The 19441-nt window shown below is 39.1% G+C and overlaps 1 protein-coding gene across 1 annotated transcript in view; it reads right to left on the bottom strand.

Annotated features, from left to right (window-relative positions):
* Window positions 1–19441, bottom strand: part of HS6ST3 (heparan sulfate 6-O-sulfotransferase 3) — a 700607-nt gene that overhangs the window by 636039 nt on the left and 45127 nt on the right. The gene's annotated exons all lie outside the window — the stretch shown is intronic.

The raw sequence follows: 19441 nt of genomic DNA, 5'->3' as shown, positions 1-19441 counted from the left end.
ACTTGCAGTTCAGAAACAAATTCAAGATCTCCCAGATAGTGAAGCTGACTGTGTTCTCAAAACCAACGCTGCTGCCTCCTTTGATGATTGCATGGCCAGTGCTACCCGAAATCAGCAGGACCTTGCCTGGGAGGGAACAGCCCCAGGAATTGGGCTCTCCCATTCTGAAATTTGTTTGTAACAAGTCATACTATGCATCTTCCAGGAGTTCTAAAACATATCTTACTATCACGTTTGTCCAATCAGAGCATCTTGTACCATTCACTCTGTGGGTTTCTCATAGCAGAGCCTGCCCTCAATGAGTCACTTCTGGGTTTTCAGCCACTCGAAGGGGCCCTGAAAGAAACAGGGAGTGCAGGGGTAAGGCACCAGGCTCTGAAATCAGGGGGGCTGGGTTCCAATCCCAGGTCTCTCATGTACAGTATGACTTGGACGAGTCATTTAGCCTCTCTGGGCCTCAATTTATTACTCATTTGTAAAACGGGATGATGAGCCTACCTACTTCAGTGGGCTTCTCTGATTATATAGAATGGTGCCATCTACATAACAAAGTTCACTAGATATTCGCTAGATATTTTACAGATTGTTAGATGACTCCAAATTGTGAGAAGGGAGAAACAGAAGGAAAATCATGAGAATGTAGCCTCCTGGAAGCTGAAGGGAAGCCATACTTAAAAGAAGAAGAAATTAGGTGTCTGATCCTTTCAAAGGTCACTGTATTGGTCTGCTTGAGCTGCTGTAACAAAACAACACACTGAGATTTATTTTCTCACAGTTCTGGGGGCTGGAAAGTCCAAGACTGAAGCGCCAGCAGGTCTCACCATGTGGGGTCTGGTGAGAGCTCCCCCCCTAGATTGAAGACGACCACCTTCTGAGTGCTCCCACGGCCTTTCCTCGTTGCATAAACGCAGGGAGAGAGATCTCCAACTCTCTGTGTCCCCCCCTATAACACTAATCCTATCCGATCATGACTTCACCTCTAGGACCTCTTATAGACCTCATTAATTCCTCGGAATCCTCATCTCCAAATATAGCCACACTGGGAATAAGAGCCTCAATTTATGAATTTGGGGAGGATAAAAACATTCAGTCCATAACAGTAACTGAAAAAGTGAACTTTGGGTTTGGTTTCAGGGAGGTCTTTGGTGTTTTTAAAAAAAGTTTTCTTGACTAGATGACTTATTCACCAAACGATGTAGCATGTTTACAATTCCTCTTTATTTATTCAGGGGAACATTTTTGGAAGATTAAACACAATCCTAAATCCCCTATGTTTTGACAGGAAAGTAGTATGATAAATTACAGACCAAGATAAACCAACTGTACTTACATTGTTGGCCATGGAAAATAGTAGTACTTGGTATATACAGAAATCTTTTTCCGTTGTCAATGTTTCATTATTAAAAATTACTACCACTTATAGCTTTAAAAGAAAATCCTCAAGCTTCTTAAAGGAAAAGTTGCCAGAATAGCATGGACATGAATTTTCATTGTGTAAATCAACCCAGTCAAAATTTGTATTAACCTTTGACATCTTCATCCTCTCCTACTACTGAATCCAGGGCTCATTAATATCTATTTACCTATTCAGCTTTTGCCCTGGAGGCCAAGATAAACTTGTCCACAAGGCAAGAATCTATCTGCCCAAAATTCAATAATAATCTTGATGAGGAGAGAATCTTTATTTCATAAAACATTTTGCATAAACTATAAGTACTACAACAAAAAAAACCTGGAGAATATACAAAGGGAAAAAATCAGCATAACACCTCTATTAGGTGTAATTTAGGCTTTTCCTTCAAGTTTGTCACATATATTTTTATAAAACTTTAATTGTGGTATATATATAGCTATATATTCTATTTTTCTCAAATGAAAATGAAACGTTATTTCATTATTTTATATGAAAGTGAAATTCGCCCAATCATGTCCAACTCTTTGGGTCCCCATGGACTATACAGTCCATGGAATTCTCCAGGCCAGAATACTGGAGCAGGTAGCCATTTCCTTCTTCGGGGGATCTTCCCAACCCAGGGATAGAACCCAGGTCTCTTGCATTGCAGGCTGATTCTTTACCAGCTGGGCCACCAGGGACGCCCATATATATATATATATATATAGATATATATAAAATTTAACCACAGTAGTGGACATTAACATTGTTGCAGTCTTCATAATTTTTTCACTAATGTTTTTTGGTTGAACTGGGTCTTCATTGCTGTGCATGCCTTCTCTAGCTGTGGTGAGCAGGGGCTGCTCTTCATTGCAGTGCACGGGCTTCTCATTGCAGCGGCCTCTCTCGCCGTGGAGCACAGGCTCCAGGTGCATGGGCTTGAGCAGGTGCAACACTCAGGCTCAGCGTTGCAGCTGGCAGGCTCTGGAGCACTGGCCCAGTAGTTGCGGTGCACTGGCTTAGTTGCTCTGCAGCACGTGGGATCTTCCCGGGCCAGGGATCAAATCCATGTCCCCTGCATTGGCAGCTGGATTCTTATCCACTGAGCCATCAGGGAAGTCCCCAGTCTTCACAGTTTTAAATAATATTGTGATGAACATCTCATGCATATACCTTCCCCTGTCTTTGTATTATTGTCTAGTTTTAAGTTCCAAAGGTAGAATTGGGAGTCTACCGGTGCAAATATTTACAAGGCCCTTGATACATATTCTCAAACTGAGAGAAAATAGTTTCACCAATTCTACTACCTTCAATAACCTAGGTGAGTAATCAGTATCTCTAGACCCCAATTCTCTGTAGCAAAAAGTTTTCCTATCACAATAGGCAGGACATAAAATAGACATTTTGCTGTCTTTATTTCTACTTACCTTATTACAGAGAACATTTTCTTCTCATGGTTATTTTCATTTTACTTTTCCTTTGTGAGTCATCTATTCATTATCTTTATCTGTCCATCTATTAGAAAGCTCAGTTTTTCATTGATTTGTATGAGGCCATCTCCTTTACTCATAAAATTATTTAATACTACAGGTAATAATATTAGAAGGATCCTTGACATTTTGCTGATGTTACACTAAGCCAAGTAGTGAAGTCACAGTCACTAATAAATGAAAATTAAAGTATTTTAGGAATACTTTAACACCTAGTTCTGACATTATTTGAGGGACAATTTGAAGGCTTTGAAAGTCTTTACTTTCCCTGACACCTGTTGTAATTATACTTATCCTTTGAAATTAAAATAAAGGGTTTTTTTCCCAGACATGTCACACCACCCAATTAAAGACAAATTGTCTCATTCTCTATCCTTCCCCTGACCTTTTAATGCATTGTTGAAACAATTCAATTAATGCAAATAAAACGGATGATTCTGCCACTCTAAAACTGATGCTTATACTAAATCTCAAAGTATCTGACATTATTTAATACTAGCATTATTATTAATCACCTCCATTCACTGAAAAATTCCTAAGCACCAGAGAACATGCAAAGTGGTTTAGATAAATTATCTCACTTGATCCTCAAAATAAACCCTTCAGATGGATACTAGCCACTCCACTTTACAACTGAGGAGCGTGGGTTCAGAACAGCTAGCCACCTAGCCAAAGCCAGTCAGCCAGCAGATGCTGGAGTGGAATGCAAACGCATGGTCTTTTCCCCTCACAACTAAGTATCTGGCCTTATACTCACATAGCCCTTATCATTGTGATACTGTGTACTCACTACTACAGATGAAAAGAAACTTATTATAGAAACACACATTTTATCCAATGCATTTAGTCTATGTATTCTAATTGGAAATTCCTCCACTAATAAGGGTCAACACCACTGATCATATTTTTTTAAGTTTAGCCTATATAACTTGCTAAAATTCAAAGAGGGATTTTTAATACTGCTTTAATACTAGTTATAATAGTAGCAATAACACTTATGTAAATAACATCAACTTCTCAAATTAAATACATTGTTTTTGACATATTTGGCATACAGAACATTAGGTGGATCCAGGTAAACTACTACATGTCCTGGACATTGACCCCATTGCTGCATCTGCTTGGCCCTTTTCAGAGGAAGTTTAACCCCCTCCCCACACTCAGGGGAAAGGATGAGTACCAGAAGCCCAGTCAAGCTGGTGGGCAGATGTCCCATGTGAAACCAAGGCGTGAACCCCTACAGTGGCTCCCCAGAGCCTCTCCCTCTCAACAGAATAGCCCCAGCAGCCAATGCATTTAATAAGTTGGTTGCCATGTTTGGTAATCTGCATTCAGATTTCTGTTGATTGAACTAGTGCTTCAGAAGTCTATTTCATCCTCTTATATGCTCGAATTATTAATAACTCAAATCCTGTGAATAGGGCTAACAGGATCAAGGCAGCATCCTTGGCCACTGGCAGAAGACACAGAATGGACATGCTACCTACAAGGGCTTTAAAATTTAGGGCCAACCAGTCAATCCTAGAGGAAATCAGTCCTGAATATTCATTGGAAGGACTGATGCTGAAGCTGAAACTCCAATACTTTGGCCACCTGATGTGAAGAGCTGACTGATTTGAGAAGACCCTGTTGCTGGGAAAGATTGAAGGCGGGGGGAGAAGGGGACGACAAAGGATGAGATGGTTGGATGGCATCACCGACTCAATGGACATGAGTTTGAGTAAGCTCTGGGAGTTGGTGACGGACAGAGAGGCCTGGTGTGCTGCAGTCCATGAGCTCTCAAAGAGTCGGACACAACTGAGCGGCTGAACTGAACTAAGCATGCATGCATCCACGTTCTCAACCTGGACAGGGACGTGAGTAGAACAAGATTTGTTTAGAAGATAAATGTCTCAAGTCAAGTACCTCAATGCATTTGGAGACTCAAATGAAGGTGAGAGAACATCTTACTGGTGGAATTGGGAAAAACTTCAAGAGGTGATGATAGTTCAGGTGCCAGGGTGGAGTGGTTGAAACTTTAACAGGTAACGGAGGGAGAGAGGGAGGCCACTTCAATAAAAGCAACCAGTGTGAGTTCAACTGGGGCTTCCTTGGTGGCTCAGACAGTAAAGTATCTGCCTGCAATGCCGGAGACCCAGGTTCAATTCCTGGAACATCCTCTATAGAAGGGAACGGCTACCCACTCCAGTCTTCTTGCCTGGAGAATCCCACAAACAGAGGAGCCTGGTGGGCTACAGTCCACGGGATCACAAAGAGTTGGACATGAGCAACTAACACTACTACTACCAGTTAAACTGAGAATGTGGAAAAGGGCAGAGCTTTCTTGGAGAATCGTAATCACTTGTGCCAGGCTAGTACACAGCATACCTGTGTGAGAATTGTGAGAACGGAGGCTGGAAAGGGCAGAGAGAGCCAGGTCACGCATGACCTTGACTGCAGAGGGAAGCTCTGGAGATTTAACTGGGAGAAGCCAGTGGAGGTTTTTGAGCAAGGGCGAGTCAAGAACAGAGATGCACTTTAGAAATGGAATATATTGCACTGGAAATCATAGAGAAGCACATAGACTAGATGGGTGTTAGGAAATGGGGGAAAAGAGGGAAGGAGGCAATGAAAAATATACTCTAATATCTTAGCTAGAAGAGCAAGAGTCTGAACTGGGAGTGGCAATAATAACAAAAAGATTTGAGAAACATTTTATCCCATCATGTCTTGGTGATGTGGGATTACCTGGATATAGGGGTAAAGTAAGAGTCAAAGTGGGACTTCTCTGATGGTCCAGTGTTTAAGAATAAGCCTTGCAATGCACGGGGCATGGGTTTGATCCCTGGTCAGAGAACTAAACTCCCACATGCCGTGGAGCCACTAAGCTCGTGCACTGGCGGCAACTGTTGAAGCCCAGACTCTGGAGCCTGAGTGCCACAACTACTGAAGCCACCCACCGCAACCAGAGAGTCGGTACACTGCAACGGAAGATCCTGCACGCCGCAACCAAGACTCAACGCAGCCAAATAAATACTTTTTTAAAAAGAGTCATGTGCTTAGTCGTTCAGTCGTGTCCGACTCTTTGAGACCATGGACTGCAGCCCGCCAGGCTCCTCTGTCCATGGGGATTCTCCAGGCAAGAACACTGGAGTGGGTTGCCATGCCCTCCTCCAGGGGATCTCCCCAACCCAGGGATCAAACCCAGGTCTCCCACACTGCAAGCAGATTCTTTACAATCTGAGCCACCAGGGAAGCCCAAAAAGAGTCAAAGTAACTTTATATCTTGCGGATGAGAGAATGGAAAGCATTCAAGAGCAGATTGTGTTGGAGATAAACAGATGATTAGATAAAATTTGAATATGGTGATTGCCATGGGTTGAATTGTGCCTCCCCCACCAAAAAATATATGTTGCAGTCCCAACCCCCAGTTCCTCAGACTGTGATCTTACTTGGCAATAGAGTCATTGCAGATGTAATTATTTAATTACATCTAATTACATGTAATGTAATTATTTAAGAGATTATATAAGATCATAGTGGACAAGGGTAGGTCCTTAATCCAGTATGACTGGTTACTTTTCTTTTCCTTTGAAAGTATGGTTACATACTTTTGGAGTGGGGCCATTATATGAGAAACTCTTTTATTCTTAACAAGTTTAAAGAAATACAAATGATCTTCATTATCGTCATCTATATTATTATAACCTTATATCCTCTCAGTTGATGCCCCTTCAAGGACTGACACCAGGACTCACACACAACAGAGAAAGGGATATTGGCCCCAATGAAGTCAAAGTTCCCTAATAAAACGACTTCTTTTTGCACCAGCCACACAATCCTGAGTTCAGTCATTTAACCTTCTGCAATGTCCTTTTCATCAGGCTCTGTGAAAGAGTTCAGGCAACATCAGCCATTCACAAATATCTTCTTCTTAAGTGTTCTCCTGGGCTACAAAACATATGTTTCCTTACAGTGGCTGTGTGATAGAATTCTGATCACTGGCAGGAAGACCGCCATTCGGGGGAGGATGCTGTTCCCCAAATCAAAAAGGAGTGGCTTGATATCAAAACCCTGATGTCCCATCAGATTCACACATTCTCCTCACTTCACGGAACATGGTTTGATGCTTGACTGTGAGGCAGCCATACTGAGGTTTGAGAGAACAAACTGTGCAAAGTGCCTGCATGTAGACAATGCAAGAGAGAATAAAAAAAAGAAAAGGTACCTTATAAGTCTTCTCAGCCATTTTATCAGCCATGAGCATCTATCTATGCACATAACACCAAACATACGTTTTTTCTACGCATATGCATTAGTCTGTTCTTGGCATAACTGGAAACAAACTATAAGCCTCAGAAAAAGATTCATTATTATATTCAGTATTTCACTTATACCAATGTTAAAAGCGAGCACAAACTGCTACCCAAAATCATTGCATCAACTACCGCAATTGGGAAAAAAAAAATCCTCTTTCCATTCCAGGCAAGGTTGGTAAAAAGACAGCATGGGCTATGAGAAAACTGGAGAACATCTAACCTAAAAACTAAATGAAAGTGAAAGTGAAAGTCACTCAATCATGTCGGACTCTTTGTGACCCCATGGACTGTAACCCACCAGGCGCCTCAGTCCATGGAATTCTCCAGGCAAGAATACTGGAGTGGTTAGCCATTCCCCTCTCCAGGGGATCTTCCCAGGTCTTCCCAGGTCTCCCGCCTTGCAGGCAGATTCTTCCCCATCTGAGCTAACAGGGAAGCCCAAGAATACTGGAGTGGGTAGCCTTCTCCAGGGGATCTTCCTGACCCAGGAATCGAACTGGGGTATCCTGCATTGCAGGCCGATTCTTTACCATCTGAGCTACCACAAAAGCAAAAAAAAAAAAAAACTAAATAAACTGTTGAAAAAGAAATGCTCACTGCCTCTGACTGACAAACTTCTCTCCCAACTAAGTGACGCTGGTGTCCTTATAAGAAGAGAAATACACAAAGGGAAGAGAAAGCCACGTGGAGACAGAGACACACAGAAGGAAAATGGCCATGAACACAGAGGCAGACAGACTGGAAGGGAGCAGCAGCAAGGACCAACAAGCCTGGAGAGCAACACGGGAAACCAGAAGAGGCAGAGGAGAACTCTCCCCTACAGGTTCCAAAGAGAGATCACAGCCCTTGGACACCCCGATTGCAGACCTCAGACCCCAGAACTGTGGGACAATACAGTTCTGGTGTTGTAAGCCACCCAAATTGCAGTACTTTGTTACAGTCACCCTAGGAAACTAACAGCTGATTTTTTTTTTTTTCAATATTTACTGGTTTTATTCCTAAGTACAAAAATAGTTGGGAGGGGAGATCGGGATGGGGAACACATGTAAATCCATGGCTGATTCATGTCAATGTATGGCAAAAACTACTACAATATTGTTAAATAATTAGCCTCCAACTAATAAAAATAAATTTAAAAAAAAATAGTCACCTATAAGCCCTCCATCAAAGGTTATTGACACTGGGTATAAATCCACCCAAACCATGTGTGTGTGTGTGCGTGTGTGTGTAATTTTTTAATGGAATATGCATTGTTCACATTATTTCATATCCAGATATTCTTTACTTAGCATACTGGGGATCACATGGAAGTCCCACAACTTAATTTCCTACCGATGGGCATCTTTAGCATTTAGGAGGCATCTACCTAGAAATATGTTCAAGCCATTAACCCACGGGCCAAAAGGAAATGGTAAGAGATTTTGCCACCCACATTTCCTCATTCAATTTCCCCTTAAGAATATGGAGATATGTATATACATACAGAGAGTGACACAAAAGTCTGGTCCATTTAGATCTTATATGTAGATTCTTTACACAAACTTTCAAAAAGAAACGGCAAGAGAGACACAGATGTAAAGAACAGACTTTTGGACTTCGTGGGAGAAGGCGAGGGTGGGATGATTTGAGAGAATGGCATTGAAACATGTATATTACCATATATGAAACAGTTCACCAGTCCAGGTTGGATGCATGAGACAAGGCGCTCAGGGCCGGTGCACTGGGATGACCCAGAGGGATGGGATGGGGAGGAAGGTGGGAGGGGGGTTCAGGATGGGGAACACATGTACACCCATGACTGATTCATGTCATTGTATGGCAAAAACCACTACAAAATTGTAAAGTAATGAGCCTCCAATTAAAATAAATAAATTTTTTTAAAAAGAGAGAATTCAAAAAGAGAATCCGAGTGCCTGAGAGGGTCCTTCAGGGGCACCTAGCCTAGGGCAATAAGAAGACAGAGAGTTGAAGTGTCCTGGCCAGACTCACAAGAACCACTCAGATAGGAATGCAGTCTTATTTCCCCTGTTGCTACTGCTTAGGGCGCTGTTTTTATGGCAGGGGAACTACTTTAAACAACGGTGTGGACCTTCCCCTACAGCTTCTAGATAAAGTGTAGACCTTTACCAGAAGTTTATTTCTATTTTTTTAAGTGAATATATTCAATCAACTTCCACTATTAGTAGTTTCATTGCTAGTGAAAACTAGCTGCCTCCAAATGACTAGCTGTCTTCAGATAATTACTTGTCTTCAGGTAACAGGTTATCCTCCACGGGACTGACTCATTCTCAGACATCTTAAGCGCAAATACATATTAAATTATATGTGTAGGCATTATTCCCATGGACAGGGTAGCCTGGCGGGCTACAGTCCACAGGGTCGCAAAGAGTCGGATACGATTTAGCAGCTGAGCACGCAGACAGGCTACTGGTGAGTAATCTTTGAAGCTCTTCATGGAGGTTTGCCAGGTTCTTCAAATCCCTGTAATTGCAAAATATAAAGTTGTACATTGCATTCTGTCATGGACATAATAAAAAGCTATCTTTACAGGGGAGGCTCATATAATTTTTAAAAATAGATATATATTTTTCTTTAATCAATCCAAATAAAATGTTTGCTTTTTGAAATTAAGACTGGAAAGTAAGCCATCATCCTGCAGTAATTTATAATAAAGTGTAATCTGCAAAAATACTGAATCACTATGCTGTACATCTGAAACTAATATAGTATTATAAATCTACTATGCTTTAATAAAAAATAATATGTTTAAAGGCGGGTACTGCCATGGGTTCATCTTTTGGTCCACTCCTGTCTGATGCCCTGGATGCTTTGGGACACACAGATGGGCTTTTCTTGCTTGAGACAAATCTATAATTCTTACTGTGAACACAAGTCACCCTAAAATGAGGTGAGCTTTTTGTCCCGTCGTATCCCATCGATACAGGAAAAGGGAGATAACACTAAGTTGTGGAGGGAAAATGCCATAAAAATGAAGGCACTTGGCAAAAATGATCATGAACTACTTTCATAATAAAAAATTAAATTTCCTTCCGTGTCCTTTGACATAATGCATAATGAAGCAGGCATTAACAGTTCACGGTGATGTAAAAATCACTAAGAATAGGTTTGTACTGTAACAAAAAGATGTTATTTTTAGCACCATAGAGCCAGAATCATCAATAATTGGCATTCTAATTTGAAGGTCATCAGGATCTGTTTGTTTAAAAGATTTTTGATCAATTTCCTGTCAAGTGGAGTTTGTTACCTTGCCCTTCAACCATAGTTTCCAATTTCATTTTCCAAATTATACACTTTCATTGAAAAGTCTCCATTTTCTTAAAGAACAACTGGATTCTGCTCTCTGTTTTGGTACCAAATCTTTCTTTGCATCTAATAGAGGAAATGTTGTTGTTGTTTTCTTTCAGTCTTCTGTGCATACTTAAAGAATATTTTTTGTCAATTTTGGAGTATTTCCTGTTCTATTCACCATGTTTCCTGGTTTTATTCTCACATGCCCTCACTGATATGCCCTGTTTCTGGTCTACTATTCCTTTCTAATCCTACTCTTCACGGCCCTTGAGAACTGCAGCTCTGCATACCTACCCCGGGTTCATCCTGCTTTCCTGTCTTCGAGCTGCTTTATGAGCACTGATTTAAGAAATCATCTCGGTTGCATGAATTCTTCCACTTACAGATCCTTTTCTTATAATTTATTTAAGCTTACTGAAGTTGACTTTCCTGAAATTCGTTTTCTTAACATTGCTGTTTTCACTTCTTTGAAGTTTACACAAAGACTACCAACCTTTTTATGAAGTTTCTTAATTAACTGAGATGTTCATTAAAGAAATAGCTCTGGTATGCAGGCCAAAAATCAAGAAGAGCCAAACACAGCACAGTCTCACCTCTCTTCTGTCTCTCCCCAGAGCCTACTCAGACGTGTTCCTATCTGACTGTGTTCCAGATAGACTCTCCTGCCGTTAATTCATTGACTGTGCTATAATTCTCCTGTTAAATAAATAGTTATCTCCAATATGCACTTAGGCTGATGGCTAATGAGTCTTCAGTCTCACTATGACTTATCCATTCAGCTGAAACTTCACAACATTTGTGAGAGATAGTTAATAAACTGGTCAAAGGGTCACTAAGTAACATGAAAAATACAGGGTAAAATGGGGAAAATATACAGCTTTAATGAATGTGGATTTTTTTATGAAAGAAACTCCCAGCAGTGATCAATAATCAAGCTAATCCTTCGAAAGGTGCTCGTTGATCACTATCATGAATGACAAAACACATCTGCCCTTCTGCCCTTTTTTCAGTTAAAATAGGGAAATTATTGAATATGTACAGATTTTGAGAAAAAAGAAGTTTTACTTTTAAGAGGTCCCTCAACCACACTGAGTCATTCCATTGGCTCTTCTGTCTCTCTGCATCTCAACTCCTTATCTGGAGACTACAATGTCTTGATGATAGACGGTACAGCAGTCTTCTTCTGTAGCACTGTTCTCCCAGTCAACACTACTTCCTGCCTGATTCACAGCTCAATTCCACTAACAGTGCATGCATACATGCTAGGATTTCCCAGGTGAAGCTAGTGGTAAAGAACCAGCCTGCCAATGCAGAAGACATTAAAAAAAAGGACTTGATCACTGGGTAGGGAAGAGCCCCTGGAAGAAGGCATGGCAACTCACTTCAGTATTCTTGCCTAGAGAATCCCAGGGACAGAGGAGCCTGGAAGGCTCCATAGGGTCGCAAAGAGTCGGACACAACTGAAGCGACTTAGCATGCATGTATGTTATGTTCAGTCATGTCCAACTCTTTGTGACCCCATGGACTTAGCCCATCAGGCTCCTCTGTCCATGGGATTTCCCAGGCAAGAATACTGGAGTGGGTTGTCATTTCCTCCTCCAATCTTTCCAATGCAGGGATTGAACCCACGTCTCTTGCATCTTCTGCATTGGTAGGTGGATTCTTTACCACTGGCGCTCTCCGGGACACCCCATTTAACAGTTCAGTGCTCACTAATGCAATCTCTCTCTCTTTAGTCGCTAAGTCGTGTCCAACTCTTGTGACCCCATGGACTGTAGCCTGCCAAGCTCCCCTGTCCATGGGATTCTCCAGGCAAGAATACTGGAGTGGGTTGCCATTTCCTGTTACAGGAACTAGGCCTTGGGTTCTCTAAATTTTAAAAAATAACTTTAAATAAACTATAATATACCCAAAAAACAATTTTTCCCAGAGATTTATTTCTTCACAAAGTGATTGCACCTGGGTATGAATTAGTTTATGAAATTGCTTCCTTCCCAGGCGAGCGTGAAAGGCCTGGGAAGCACAGCCAGGCAGGAATGGGAAGAAGAAGACATAATCTCTGTGACATGATTTATAACTGCATTTTCAACAAATCCAAAAATATACTCCAGAGCATCTATCAGAAGTTTCTGATTTCTTTGAACATCAAGGTCTTCTAACATATTTAAATTTCTACTTTTTCAAAAGAATTTTATATATAACCAATTCCAGGATCATATCTGGTCCACACGTTACATAAATTGAGATCTTTTTGTACATGACTATTTGACAGCAAGTACAACCCAAGGAAAAACTGAGGTCTCTAGAGTTATCACTTTGAACGTTCTCTTCTGTGTTTGTCTCCTAATTCATGGAAATCCTCTGTGCATTAAATAAAACTGGTACATGCTTATCTATGACTTAGAACCACCACCTTCATAGGATTACGTAAATAATGGGTCATTACATTTATGTGTTAAAACTCTGACCAATGATATTTCTGATAACTACTTTTCACAATATAGTTGGCAATCAATATAATCGAGTAACAAGCCTCTAGTATTGAATATGTTGCAATAAACTGAGAAACATCAGGTAAAAATTGTGCAATGCTGTATACCAGATTTTAACATATATTATTATTAATTCTCAAAATAACTCTCTATGACAGATATCTTATCCTCCATGAATGGATGAAAAAAACAGAAGCTAATAAAATAAATTATCTTTCCAAAGTCCTACAGTTAGTAATGGCAGCACTGGGATTTGAACCCCATTGTGTCCAATTTCAAAGCTTTTCACTATATCTTGCTGCTGTTATTTTTCAATTAAGTTTAGAATCCTCTAAGTTAATGAAAGACACACATACTATAAACTAAATCAACAGTACACTGAAAACCTGATTTTAACTAACAGCTTTTGGGGAAAACATTTTGCTAACGTTAACAAGAAAAACACTGACTCATCTAACTTCTGTTTTTTAGGCATTTCACCTCTATCACCCAACGCCATTAGGATGGTGTAAACACTAATATGAACAGAAGGTAGATAGCAGCCAGAAAAAGAAGAGAAATAGAAAGGGTCTGAATAATCTTACAAACTGGGTAAGCACCTCACAAACAATCAGTCGTAAACTGCATTAAATGATTTGTTTAGAGGGTATCTAGGAAGACAAAACAATTCATTTTAAATACAAAGCAGCCTTCATTATTTTTTCAGTAAACTGTATTCACTTTAAAAGTGACAAATGACCTCAAGTTCTTAAATCCTACCATCCTACACATCTCTTCAACTTAAATAATTTAAGGAATTAATTCTAGTCACTTGCAGTAAACCATATCCAAGTATTTAAGATTATTCTTGAAACTACCCTGTTAATACATCCAGATAGGATCATTAACTTAAAGATAAAGAGGTTAACGAATATTTGAAAGTGAAAATAAAAGTTGCTCAGTCGTGTCCGATTCTTTGTGACCCCATGGACTATAGTCCATGGCATTCTCCAGGCCAGAATACTGGAGTGGGTAGCCTTTCCCTTGTCCAGGAGATCTTCCCAACCCAGGGATCGAATCCAGGTCTCCCACATTGCAGGTGGATTCTTTTTTTTTTATTCATTTATTTTTATTAGTTGGAGGCTAATTACTTTACAATATTGTAGTGGTTTTTGCCATACATTGACATGAATCAGCCATGGATTTACATGTGTTCCCCACCCTGATTCCCCCTCCCACCTCCCTCCCCATCCCATCCCTCTGGGACTTCCCAGTGCACCAACCCTGAGCACTTGTCTCATGCATCCAACCTGGGCTGGTGATCTGTTTCACACTTGATAATATATATGTTTCTATGCTATTCTCTCAGATCATCCCACCCTCGCCTTCTTCCATAGAGTCCAAAAGTCTGTTCTATACATCTGTGTCTCTTTTTCTGTCTTGCATATAGGGTTATTGTTACCATCTTTCTAAATGCCATATATATGCATTAGTATACTGTATCGGTGTTTATCTTTCTGGCTTACTTCACTCTGTATAATGGGCTCCAGTTTCATCCATCTCAATAGAACTGATTTATAATAGCCAGGACATGGAAGCAACCTAGATGCCCATCAGCAGACAAATGGATAAGAAAGCTGTGGTACATATACACAATGGAAAATTACTCAGCCATTAAAAAGAATACATTTGAATCAGTTCTAATGAGATGCAGATGGATTCTTTACCAGCTGAGCCACAAGGGAAGCCCAAGAATCCTGGAGTGGGTAGCCTATCCCTTCTCCAGCAGATCTTCCTACCCAGGAATCAAACCAGGGTCTCCTGCATTGCAGGCAGATTCTTTACCAACTGAGCTATGAGGGAAGCTTTACGTATCACTATTTTTACTCCAAGTTTTTGTTTTGATCTGTGAAAAGTTTGGGGGAGCTCTGTGCATTCTGAAAGCTCACTGTCTCATTTCATAGTGATAGTAGCTCCATGACACAATGAGAGTAAAGCGTTGAGTGCTATCAATCAGATCTGTGTTCATCCACACAGTCGTTTCAAATGAAGTGAAAAACATTTACAGACTACATTATGTTATGGTAGTGAATGATTTTAAAAGATGTCAAGTTCTGCTTAAGGAGTTTTATATGAAATAGCATTTACATTAGAGGAAGGTTTGGGGGAGGTGAAAGATGTAAGTCATCAGATTTTCATTTATTTTTAAATACAATTAAGCTCTCAGAGCATCAGCACTTTTAACTCAGAAATATCTCTTTTTAAAAACATTACTGAAATATCATATTCCTATTTCTTGATTTTTCTAATGCATCCCTGAAAATGAGTTCACATTAAGAAGTGGGAGGATTTGTGAAGAAAACTAAACCAGAAGAACAAAGGAAGGATAAAGTGTTTAATTGCATTAACTGTACTTTCATGATATGCCTTTGTTTCTGGCATATATCTTTACCACGTTTATAAATTTCTAGAACAATTCTATGATAAGACATGGTCATGTGCATCCAAATTGACTGTATTCATGATTCACATACCTTATTACAACAGGTAAAAGAAAGTAAAATATATACCCTATTGTGCAAAGGACCATCCTCTTCCTGGTGAATATTATCTTTGATGCAATATTGGTTTACACTTTCATTGAGGACTGAAATAACTGTCTCAGTTATCTCAGTTATTGACCTGATCCCAGATTCAGTCTCATTTTACCTACACTAATCTGGAATTTGAATGCAAATAATAAATTATTACTTCTGTGCAAAAAGTGTTCTCCAGGAGAACGACTTACCCAAAAGTAAGAAACACTACTACTAAAAATAAGTAAGAAAAAAAACATGCTGTAATTTTAGTTTTTTATAGAATACAGTCTCTTTTTTAATGATCTAACTTTTAATGGAAATTGATAATGGTATTGATCTATGCTGTCACTTTCATTTCCTCCTACTATACTAATGGGTGAAAATAAGACTTGCAAATACTCATTTCTTCAGGCTCAAAATAGATACTTGACTTAAAGCCTAAGTGCTACACCTAAAATAACGCACTAAACTCTATGTGTCTTATGACCAGACATATTTGTTGCTCATTTTTATAATTTTCATAGCACTGAGGAGAAGCCTACTAACACTTGATAGGTAATTACTAGTTTGCTAAATTGAGGAGTAAAAATAAATATACAAACTTTATTTTTATTTATATTACACATGCTACAAGTTCTACACAAAACTAAAGAAGAAAATTACTTTTTACAATGAACATTATTTATAAAAAAACATAATTTGCTTATGTCTAACAACTTATTTTAATTTATATGTGCTTTTTTTGCTGAATCTTTCAGGATTTCAGGAAAAAAAGTTTTTATTCCCAATTGACAAGCAGGAACAGCAGTTCATCCTTAATTCATTAAGTGCCATTTTTTACCCGCTTACATTTGTCAAATTATAGGATTCATTATAACAGGGATGTAGAGTTATGGCTTTAGCTCTTTTTGTTCTAATCCTTTTTTCATATATTCTTTCTTTTGATTTGTGACCTTCATTATCAAGAGAGCTCCCTTAATGCTTTCAGTTCAGTTCCAGGAGGATAAGCAGTCAGATACTGTAGGAATTATTTTACATACCATACTTATTAACATGATTACTCAGAGAAATTATATTAATATGCAAGGCACTATAATACTTCCAGGAAAAAGAAAATGCTCTTTATCAGAATTTTTCCTTTAACACAGAGACACATTCTTCACTGTTTACAATTAAAATCCCTAAGTGAAAGCTTCTCAGTCAAGCAGAAATGTATTCTAAAGAGCTCACTGGAGACACAGTCCACCTCGTTCATCGATTTCTTTATTTTGATTTTTTTTCTCATTGTAAAATAATGTATTCTGATTACACTGAATTTAGAAATTAGAAAAATAGTATAAATTAAATAAAATCACCTGTAATCCCACAAACCCCAAAATAAACATATCATTTTAATGTTTCTTTCATCTTTTTTCTATTTATGTTAAAGGTATTTGGGGTATGTAGATTTTAAATCGTTCCATATTTATAATTTTACATCATGTTTGCACCTAGTTTATTAATACCTTCCCTATAATTATACTTCAAGATTATTATTCTAACAGAATATAAATGTACCATAACTTATTTTAACAATCTGCTACTGAAACTCTATCAAAGTCAAATTAATATATAGTGACAGAAAGCTAATCATAGGTTACTGAGGGTAGGAGATAAGGCAGGAGAGAAAAGTTTAAAAGTTTAAAAAGTTTAAAAGGGAAACTTTTGCAGATGATGGATAAGTTCATTATCTTAATTGTGGTGATATCTTCACGGTGCAGACATGTAAAAATGCATCAGATTTCACAATTACTCACAAAACTAGTCACAGTTATTGTATGTCAATCATGCTCATAAAGCTAATAAAACAACTTATTTAATATTCTCCTATTGGAAAGTAGGTTGGTTCCAATGTTTAGCAATTATAAATAAAGTGGCAAATATAATTCATCACTTTCTTTCAAAGAGAGTACTTTGTATATTTAAAGCATATTCATGGATTTGATAAAGAAATTTCAATTCCTGTGCAATTTGCAACAGATGTTATTAAATTCTTCTGAAACTCATTTTACTAACATATTTACTATACCATTAAAGTTCAGGACTAAAAACTATTTGGGCAAAATTAGGTAAACTGCTAATAGCTGTTACTAGAGCTCACATTCATTGAAGACTTTTCCTGAGCTAGAGACTGTATTCGCAATTTATATTACACAACTATCTTATTTGTTTCTTTCAATAAAAATAGGCAAAATGAAGTAAAAATATGACAATACTAGGTAATAAGGTCAGGAGGAAGCTTAATTACAGAAAGCAAAGTCTTCTGGGAATGTTCAACATTGTCCCTCTAGGTTTCAAAAAAAATAAAATTTTCAGAGGAGCAAATGGACAATGAAATACAATAAAAAGGAACCAACTACTGATTCTGTATTAACATGAATGATGAACCTCCAAAACACTACGGTGAGTGAAGAAAGCCAGACACAAATGGGTGAGGTTATAGGATTCCATTTATATGCAGCCCTAGAAGAGGGGAAACTGTAGCTACAGAAGTCAGAAAGTGTGGGATCAATGGGAGTGAGATGGAGAAGAAATCAATTAAAAAGGGATGTGAAGGGACTTTTAAGAAGTGGCTACAGGGTTGTATACAACGGTCAAAACTCATCACATGCATGCATGTTCAGTCACTATTCTTCGCAACTCTTTGGATTTCCCAGGCAGAAATACTGGAGTGGGTTTCCATTTCCTCCTCCAGGGGATCTTCCCGACCCAGAGATGGAACCTGTGTTTCTTTCTGCATCTCCTGCATTGGCGGGCAGATTCTTTACCACTCAGTCATCTGGGAGGGCTTCCCCAATGATGCTGATGAGAAAGGACTTCCTCATCACTAACAAAAAATAATTAAAATTAAATGAGCAAACTTATTTAAACGTCAAACACCCTATTTGAAATAAGCTAATCCAATCATTTACAATCTGATTTAAGGCCACAGGTAAAAATGAACATAAGGCCAAAGAGTCACAGAACCTTCAAACTCCCCTCTCAAATAAGCCTGTTGTGGACCATTTTGAAGCAATATGGTGTATGGCTGAACAGTTTCCATATCTGAATTGCTTTTCTTCCACAAACACAGCCGAAGTTGGCTCCCTGTAAATTTCACCCACTGCATCGAGTTCTGCCCTATTTAGCAACCCCCTCTTCCATGGCAGCCCAGGGCTATCTGCCAAGAGCAGGCAAATCTCGTTTAAGTTCCTGTTATAATTAAACTAAACAGTTCCCTCAACTATTCCTCATGCAGCATGATTTCTAAGTCACCTCACTATTCTGTTTAAAGTGTATGTCCCAGATCAGACTTGATGATTCCATATGTGGTCTAATCAGAACATAGGGCAGCGCAGTTCTACGTTCCCTCATCCACACTTCTATTTGATGCTTTCAAAAACGAAAAGGAAACTTCTTCATGATTATCACAGCTCACATGTCCCCCATAATGTGAGAAGCAGACACACCCAGGATGCGTCCATAAACCTGCTAAGAGGGCTGGCAGGTCAAATTCAGCATACAAAGCAGACTAATATAGAACAGATTTCAGGAGCATGAGGGCATGATTATGGTTTCACCATAAAGCTGCCTTCCACAATGGGCTTTGGAAAGTTTTCTCAGCAAAGCCAGGCCATGGAGGTGCTCTTCCCCTACTGACCTCTTTTTTGAGCAACACAACACCCTGCTGAACAATGCTTGTGTCAGATAAAATGGTTGTGAGAATATCCAGCCCCTCAGGCCAATATGAGATTCAAGGAAATAAAACCTTACTAATTTTAATATAAAATGTGCCTCTTCATCAGGAGGATCATAACTGCCTTTGGAGAATAAATTTATCATATGCACCTCTGCAGATATCAATGATGATATTACTTTTTCC

The sequence above is a fragment of the Cervus elaphus genome, chromosome 30 (genome assembly GCF_910594005.1).
Source record: "Cervus elaphus chromosome 30, mCerEla1.1, whole genome shotgun sequence".
NCBI classification, from domain to species: domain Eukaryota; kingdom Metazoa; phylum Chordata; class Mammalia; order Artiodactyla; family Cervidae; genus Cervus; species Cervus elaphus.
This window is presented reverse-complemented; position numbering and strand designations above follow the sequence as displayed.